The sequence below is a fragment of the Spermophilus citellus genome, assembly GCF_964194105.1.
Source record: "Spermophilus citellus genome assembly, chromosome: X".
Taxonomy (NCBI): Eukaryota; Metazoa; Chordata; class Mammalia; order Rodentia; family Sciuridae; genus Spermophilus; species Spermophilus citellus.
In genome coordinates, this window is record NC_138190.1 from 55613579 (window position 1) to 55622751 (window position 9173).

Genomic DNA, 9173 nt, shown 5'->3' on the forward strand with positions numbered 1-9173 from the left:
TATTTGGAACTCTAAATCCAACACGGTTTGTGCTAGCTTCTTGAAACTTGACACAGTAATGTAGTTTCACATTCTATCTCTATGTTTTGTTTCCTCTTGATGTAGCCCTAAGCAGTGACTGGCGAGAAACACTTTCATGGAAAGGGGTTGCCAAGCTTCCAAAAATTACGAAACTCCAGAAATCTCAGCAAATATTTTTTCACCCAAACTGCATGATACTTTCAGGTAATGATCAGTACACGAAGGCGACTTGGTTCCCCAAATTTCGTTCTTCTATGTTGAAGCGTTCATTTCCAGTAACAGTTTGAATTTTTAGGTTTCACTCTGTTTTCTCCTATATTGATAGATGTATTTGGAACTCTAAATCCAACACGGTTTGTGCTAGCTTCTTGAAACTTGACACAGTAATGTAGTTTCACATTCTATCTCTATGTTTTGTTTCCTCTTGATGTAGCCCTAAGCAGTGACTGGCGAGAAACACTTTCATGGAAAGGGGTTGCCAAGCTTCCAACAATTACGAAACTCCAGAAATCTCAGCAAATATTTTTTCACCCAAACTGGATGATACTTTCAGGTAATGATCAGTACACGAAGGCGACTTGGTTCCCCAAATTTCGTTCTTCTATGTTGAAGCGTTCATTTCCAGTAACAGTTTGAATTTTTAGGTTTCACTCTGTTTTCTCCTATATTGATAGATGTATTTGGAACTCGAAATCCAACACGGTTTGTGCTAGCTTCTTGAAACTTGACACAGTAATGTAGTTTCACATTCTATCTCTATGTTTTGTTTCCTCTTGATGTAGCCCTAAGCAGTGACTGGCGAGAAACACTTTCATGGAAAGGGGTTGCCAAGCTTCCAAAAATTACGAAACTCCAGAAATCTCAGCAAATATTTTTTCACCCAAACTGCATGATACTTTCAGGTAATGATCAGTACACGAAGGCGACTTGGTTCCCCAAATTTCGTTCTTCTATGTTGAAGCGTTCATTTCCAGTAACAGTTTGAATTTTTAGGTTTCACTCTGTTTTCTCCTATATTGATAGATGTATTTGGAACTCTAAATCCAACACGGTTTGTGCTAGCTTCTTGAAACTTGACACAGTAATGTAGTTTCACATTCTATCTCTATGTTTTGTTTCCTCTTGATGTAGCCCTAAGCAGTGACTGGCGAGAAACACTTTCATGGAAAGGGGTTGCCAAGCTTCCAACAATTACGAAACTCCAGAAATCTCAGCAAATATTTTTTCACCCAAACTGGATGATACTTTCAGGTAATGATCAGTACACGAAGGCGACTTGGTTCCCCAAATTTCGTTCTTCTATGTTGAAGCGTTCATTTCCAGTAACAGTTTGAATTTTTAGGTTTCACTCTGTTTTCTCCTATATTGATAGATGTATTTGGAACTCTAAATCCAACACGGTTTGTGCTAGCTTCTTGAAACTTGACACAGTAATGTAGTTTCACATTCTATCTCTATGTTTTGTTTCCTCTTGATGTAGCCCTAAGCAGTGACTGGCGAGAAACACTTTCATGGAAAGGGGTTGCCAAGCTTCCAACAATTACGAAACTCCAGAAATCTCAGCAAATATTTTTTCACCCAAACTGGATGATACTTTCAGGTAATCATCAGTACACGAAGGCGACTTCGTTCCCCAAATTTCGTTCTTCTATGTTGAAGCGTTCATTTCCAGTAACAGTTTGAATTTTTAGGTTTCACTCTGTTTTCTCCTATATTGATAGATGTATTTGGAACTCTAAATCCAACACGGTTTGTGCTAGCTTCTTGAAACTTGACACAGTAATGTAGTTTCACATTCTATCTCTATGTTTTGTTTCCTCTTGATGTAGCCCTAAGCAGTGACTGGCGAGAAACACTTTCATGGAAAGGGGTTGCCAAGCTTCCAAAAATTACGAATCTCCAGAAATCTCAGCAAATATTTTTTCACCCAAACTAGATGATACTTTCAGGTAATGATCAGTACACGAAGGCGACTTGGTTCCCCAAATTTCGTTCTTCTATGTTGAAGCGTTCATTTCCAGTAACAGTTTGAATTTTTAGGTTTCACTCTGTTTTCTCCTATATTGATAGATGTATTTGGAACTCTAAATCCAACACGGTTTGTGCTAGCTTCTTGAAACTTGACACAGTAAAGTAGTTTCACATTCTATCTCTATGTTTTGTTTCCTCTTGATGTAGCCCTAAGCAGTGACTGGTGAGAAACACTTTCATGGAAAGATGTTGCCAAGCTTCCAAAAATTACGAAACTCCAGAAATCTCAGCAAATATTTTTTCACCCAAACTGCATGATACTTTCAGGTAATGATCAGTACACGAAGGCGACTTGGTTCCCCAAATTTCGTTCTTCTATGTTGAAGCGTTCATGTCCAGTAACAGTTTGAATTTTTAGGTTTCACTCTGTTTTCTCCTATATTGATAAATGTATTTGGAACTCTAAATCCAAGACGGTTTGTGCTAGCTTCTTGAAACTTGACACAGTAAAGTAGTTTCACGTTGTATCTCTATGTTTTGTTTCCTCTTGATGTAGCCCTAAGCAGTGACTGGCGAGAAACACTTTCATGGAAAGGGGTTGCCAAGCTTCCAAAAATTACGAATCTCCAGAAATCTCAGCAAATATTTTTTCACCCAAACTGCATGATACTTTCAGGTAATGATCAGTACACTAAGGCGACTTGGTTCCCCAAATTTCGTTCTTCTATGTTGAAGCGTTCATTTCCAGTAACAGTTTGAATTTTTAGGTTTCACTCTGTTTTCTCCTATATTGATAGATGTTTTTGGAACTCTAAATCCAACACGGTTTGTGCTAGCTTCTTGAAACTTGACACAGTAAAGTAGTTTCACATTCTATCTCTATGTTTTGTTTCCTCTTGATGTAGCCCTAAGCAGTGACTGGCGAGAAACACTTTCATGGAAAGGGGTTGCCAAGCTTCCAAAAATTACGAAACTCCAGAAATCTCAGCAAATATTTTTTCACCCAAACTGCATGATACTTTCAGGTAATGATCAGTACACGAAGGCGACTTGGTTCCCCAAATTTCGTTCTTCTATGTTGAAGCGTTCATTTCCAGTAACAGTTTGAATTTTTAGGTTTCACTCTGTTTTCTCCTATATTGATAAATGTATTTGGAACTCTAAATCCAAGACGGTTTGTGCTAGCTTCTTGAAACTTGACACAGTAAAGTAGTTTCACGTTCTATCTCTATGTTTTATTTCCTCTTGATGTAGCCCTAAGCAGTGACTGGCGAGAAACACTTTCATGGAAAGGGGTTGCCAAGATTCCAAAAATTACGAATCTCCAGAAATCTCAGCAAATATTTTTTCACCCAAACTAGATGATACTTTCAGGTAATGATCAGTACACGAAGGCGACTTGGTTCCCCAAATTTCGTTCTTCTATGTTGAAGCGTTCATTTCCAGTAACAGTTTGAATTTTTAGGTTTCACTCTGTTTTCTCCTATATTGATAGATGTATTTGGAACTCTAAATCCAACACGGTTTATGCTAGCTTCTTGAAACTTGACACAGTAATGTAGTTTCACATTCTATCTCTATGTTTTGTTTCCTCTTGATGTAGCCCTAAGCAGTGACTGGCGAGAAACACTTTCATGGAAAGGGGTTGCCAAGCTTCCAAAAATTACGAATCTCCAGAAATCTCAGCAAATATTTTTTCACCCAAACTAGATGATACTTTCAGGTAATGATCAGTACACTAAGGCGACTTGGTTCCCCAAATTTCGTTCTTCTATGTTGAAGCGTTCATTTCCAGTAACAGTTTGAATTTTTAGGTTTCACTCTGTTTTCTCCTATATTGATAGATGTATTTGGAACTCTAAATCCAACACGGTTTGTGCTAGCTTCTTGAAACTTGACACAGTAAAGTAGTTTCACGTTCTTTCTCTATGTTTTATTTCCTCTTGATGTAGCCCTAAGCAGTGACTGGCGAGAAACACTTTCATGGAAAGGGGTTGCCAAGCTTCCAAAAATTACGAATCTCCAGAAATCTCAGCAAATATTTTTTCACCCAAACTAGATGATACTTTCAGGTAATGATCAGTACACTAAGGCGACTTGGTTCCCCAAATTTCGTTCTTCTATGTTGAAGCGTTCATTTCCAGTAACAGTTTGAATTTTTAGGTTTCACTCTGTTTTCTCCTATATTGATAGATGTATTTGGAACTCTAAATCCAACACGGTTTGTGCTAGCTTCTTGAAACTTGACACAGTAAAGTAGTTTCACATTCTATCTCTATGTTTTGTTTCCTCTTGATGTAGCCCTAAGCAGTGACTGGCGAGAAACACTTTCATGGAAAGGGGTTGCCAAGCTTCCAAAAATTACGAATCTCCAGAAATCTCAGCAAATATTTTTTCACCCAAACTGCATGATACTTTCAGGTAATGATCAGTACACGAAGGCGACTTGGTTCCCCAAATTTCGTTCTTCTATGTTGAAGCGTTCATTTCCAGTAACAGTTTGAATTTTTAGGTTTCACTCTGTTTTCTCCTATATTGATAGATGTATTTGGAACTCTAAATCCAACACGGTTTGTGCTAGCTTCTTGAAACTTGACACAGTAATGTAGTTTCACATTCTATCTCTATGTTTGGTTTCCTCTTGATGTAGCCCTAAGCAGTGACTGGCGAGAAACACTTTCATGGAAAGGGGTTGCCAAGCTTCCAAAAATTACGAATCTCCAGAAATCTCAGCAAATATTTTTTCACCCAAACTAGATGATACTTTCAGGTAATGATCAGTACACGAAGGCGACTTGGTTCCCCAAATTTCGTTCTTCTATGTTGAAGCGTTCATTTCCAGTAACAGTTTGAATTTTTAGGTTTCACTCTGTTTTCGCCTATATTGATAGATGTATTTGGAACTCTAAATCCAACACGGTTTGTGCTAGCTTCTTGAAACTTGACACAGTTATGTAGTTTCACATTCTATCTCTATGTTTTGTTTCCTCTTGATGTAGCCCTAAGCAGTGACTGGCGAGAAACACTTTCATGGAAAGGGGTTGCCAAGCTTCCAACAATTACGAAACTCCAGAAATCTCAGCAAATATTTTTTCACCCAAACTGGATGATACTTTCAGGTAATGATCAGTACACGAAGGCGACTTGGTTCCCCAAATTTCGTTCTTCTATGTTGAAGCGTTCATTTCCAGTAACAGTTTGAATTTTTAGGTTTCACTCTGTTTTCTCCTATATTGATAGATGTATTTGGAACTCTAAATCCAACACGGTTTGTGCTAGCTTCTTGAAACTTGACACAGTAAAGTAGTTTCACATTCTATCTCTATGTTTTGTTTCCTCTTGATGTAGCCCTAAGCAGTGACTGGCGAGAAACACTTTCATGGAAAGAGGTTGCCAAGCTTCCAAAAATTACGAAACTCCAGAAATCTCAGCAAATATTTTTTCACCCAAACTGCATGATACTTTCAGGTAATGATCAGTACACGAAGGCGACTTGGTTCCCCAAATTTCGTTCTTCTATGTTGAAGCGTTCATTTCCAGTAACAGTTTGAATTTTTAGGTTTCACTCTGTTTTCTCCTATATTGATAAATGTATTTGGAACTCTAAATCCAAGACGGTTTGTGCTAGCTTCTTGAAACTTGACACAGTAAAGTAGTTTCACGTTCTATCTCTATGTTTTGTTTCCTCTTGATGTAGCCCTAAGCAGTGACTGGCGAGAAACACTTTCATGGAAAGAGGTTGCCAAGCTTCCAAAAATTACGAAACTCCAGAAATCTCAGCAAATATTTTTTCACCCAAACTGCATGATACTTTCAGGTAATGATCAGTACAAGAAGGCGACTTGGTTCCCCAAATTTCGTTCTTCTATGTTGAAGCGTTCATTTCCAGTAACAGTTTGAATTTTTAGGTTTCACTCTGTTTTCTCCTATATTGATAAATGTATTTGGAACTCTAAATCCAAGACGGTTTGTGCTAGCTTCTTGAAACTTGACACAGTAAAGTAGTTTCACGTTCTATCTCTATGTTTTGTTTCCTCTTGATGTAGCCCTAAGCAGTGACTGGCGAGAAACACTTTCATGGAAAGGGGTTGCCAAGCTTCCAAAAATTACGAATCTCCAGAAATCTCAGCAAATATTTTTTCACCCAAACTAGATGATACTTTCAGGTAATGATCAGTACACGAAGGCGACTTGGTTCCCCAAATTTCGTTCTTCTATGTTGAAGCGTTCATTTCCAGTAACAGTTTGAATTTTTAGGTTTCACTCTGTTTTCTCCTATATTGATAGATGTATTTGGAACTCTAAATCCAACACGGTTTGTGCTAGCTTCTTGAAACTTGACACAGTAATGTAGTTTCACATTCTATCTCTATGTTTTGTTTCCTCTTGATGTAGCCCTAAGCAGTGACTGGCGAGAAACACTTTCATGGAAAGGGGTTGCCAAGCTTCCAAAAATTACGAAACTCCAGAAATCTCAGCAAATATTTTTTCACCCAAACTGCATGATACTTTCAGGTAATGATCAGTACACGAAGGCGACTTGGTTCCCCAAATTTCGTTCTTCTATGTTGAAGCGTTCATTTCCAGTAACAGTTTGAATTTTTAGGTTTCACTCTGTTTTCTCCTATATTGATAGATGTATTTGGAACTCTAAATCCAACACGGTTTGTGCTAGCTTCTTGAAACTTGACACAGTAATGTAGTTTCACATTCTATCTCTATGTTTTGTTTCCTCTTGATGTAGCCCTAAGCAGTGACTGGCGAGAAACACTTTCATGGAAAGGGGTTGCCAAGCTTCCAACAATTACGAAACTCCAGAAATCTCAGCAAATATTTTTTCACCCAAACTGGATGATACTTTCAGGTAATGATCAGTACACGAAGGCGACTTGGTTCCCCAAATTTCGTTCTTCTATGTTGAAGCGTTCATTTCCAGTAACAGTTTGAATTTTTAGGTTTCACTCTGTTTTCTCCTATATTGATAGATGTATTTGGAACTCTAAATCCAACACGGTTTGTGCTAGCTTCTTGAAACTTGACACAGTAATGTAGTTTCACATTCTATCTCTATGTTTTGTTTCCTCTTGATGTAGCCCTAAGCAGTGACTGGCGAGAAACACTTTCATGGAAAGGGGTTGCCAAGCTTCCAACAATTACGAAACTCCAGAAATCTCAGCAAATATTTTTTCACCCAAACTGGATGATACTTTCAGGTAATGATCAGTACACGAAGGCAACTTGGTTCCCCAAATTTCGTTCTTCTATGTTGAAGCGTTCATTTCCAGTAACAGTTTGAATTTTTAGGTTTCACTCTGTTTTCTCCTATATTGATAGATGTATTTGGAACTCTAAATCCAACACGGTTTGTGGTAGCTTCTTGAAACTTGACACAGTAATGTAGTTTCACATTCTATCTCTATGTTTTGTTTCCTCTTGATGTAGCCCTAAGCAGTGACTGGCGAGAAACACTTTCATGGAAAGGGGTTGCCAAGCTTCCAAAAATTACGAATCTCCAGAAATCTAAGCAAATATTTTTTCACCCAAACTAGATGATACTTTCAGGTAATGATCAGTACACTAAGGCGACTTGGTTCCCCAAATTTCGTTCTTCTATGTTGAAGCGTTCATTTCCAGTAACAGTTTGAATTTTTAGGTTTCACTCTGTTTTCTCCTATATTGATAGATGTATTTGGAACTCTAAATCCAACACGGTTTGTTCTAGCTTCTTGAAACTTGACACAGTAATGTAGTTTCACATTCTATCTCTATGTTTTGTTTCCTCTTGATGTAGCCCTAAGCAGTGACTGGCGAGAAACATTTTCATGGAAAGGGGTTGCCAAGCTTCCAAAAATTACGAATCTCCAGAAATCTCAGCAAATATTTTTTCACCCAAACTAGATGATACTTTCAGGTAATGATCAGTACACTAAGGCGACTTGGTTCCCCAAATTTCGTTCTTCTATGTTGAAGCGTTCATTTCCAGTAACAGTTTGAATTTTTAGGTTTCACTCTGTTTTCTCCTATATTGATAGATGTATTTGGAACTCTAAATCCAACACGGTTTGTGCTAGCTTCTTGAAACTTGACACAGTAAAGTAGTTTCACATTCTATCTCTATGTTTTGTTTCCTCTTGATGTAGCCCTAAGCAGTGACTGGCGAGAAACATTTTCATGGAAAGGGGTTGCCAAGCTTCCAAAAATTACGAATCTCCAGAAATCTCAGCAAATATTTTTTCACCCAAACTAGATGATACTTTCAGGTAATGATCAGTACACTAAGGCGACTTGGTTCCCCAAATTTCGTTCTTCTATGTTGAAGCGTTCATTTCCAGTAACAGTTTGAATTTTTAGGTTTCACTCTGTTTTCTCCTATATTGATAGATGTATTTGGAACTCTAAATCCAACACGGTTTGTGCTAGCTTCTTGAAACTTGACACAGTAAAGTAGTTTCACATTCTATCTCTATGTTTTGTTTCCTCTTGATGTAGCCCTAAGCAGTGACTGGCGAGAAACACTTTCATGGAAAGGGGTTGGCAAGCTTCCAACAATTACGAAACTCCAGAAATCTCAGCAAATATTTTTTCACCCAAACTGGATGATACTTTCAGGTAATGATCAGTACACGAAGGCGACTTGGTTCCCCAAATTTCGTTCTTCTATGTTGAAGCGTTCATTTCCAGTAACAGTTTGAATTTTTAGGTTTCACTCTGTTTTCTCCTATATTGATAGATGTATTTGGAACTCTAAATCCAACACGGTTTGTGCTAGCTTCTTGAAACTTGACACAGTAAAGTAGTTTCACATTCTATCTCTATGTTTTGTTTCCTCTTGATGTAGCCCTAAGCAGTGACTGGCGAGAAACACTTTCATGGAAAGGGGTTGCCAAGCTTCCAAAAATTACGAATCTCCAGAAATCTCAGCAAATATTTTTTCACCCAAACTAGATGATACTTTCAGGTAATGATCAGTACACGAAGGCGACTTGGTTCCCCAAATTTCGTTCTTCTATGTTGAAGCGTTCATTTCCAGTAACAGTTTGAATTTTTAGGTTTCACTCTGTTTTCTCCTATATTGATAGATGTATTTGGAACTCTAAATCCAACACGGTTTGTGCTAGCTTCTTGAAACTTGACACAGTAAAGTAGTTTCACATTCTATCTCTATGTTTTGTTTCCTCTTG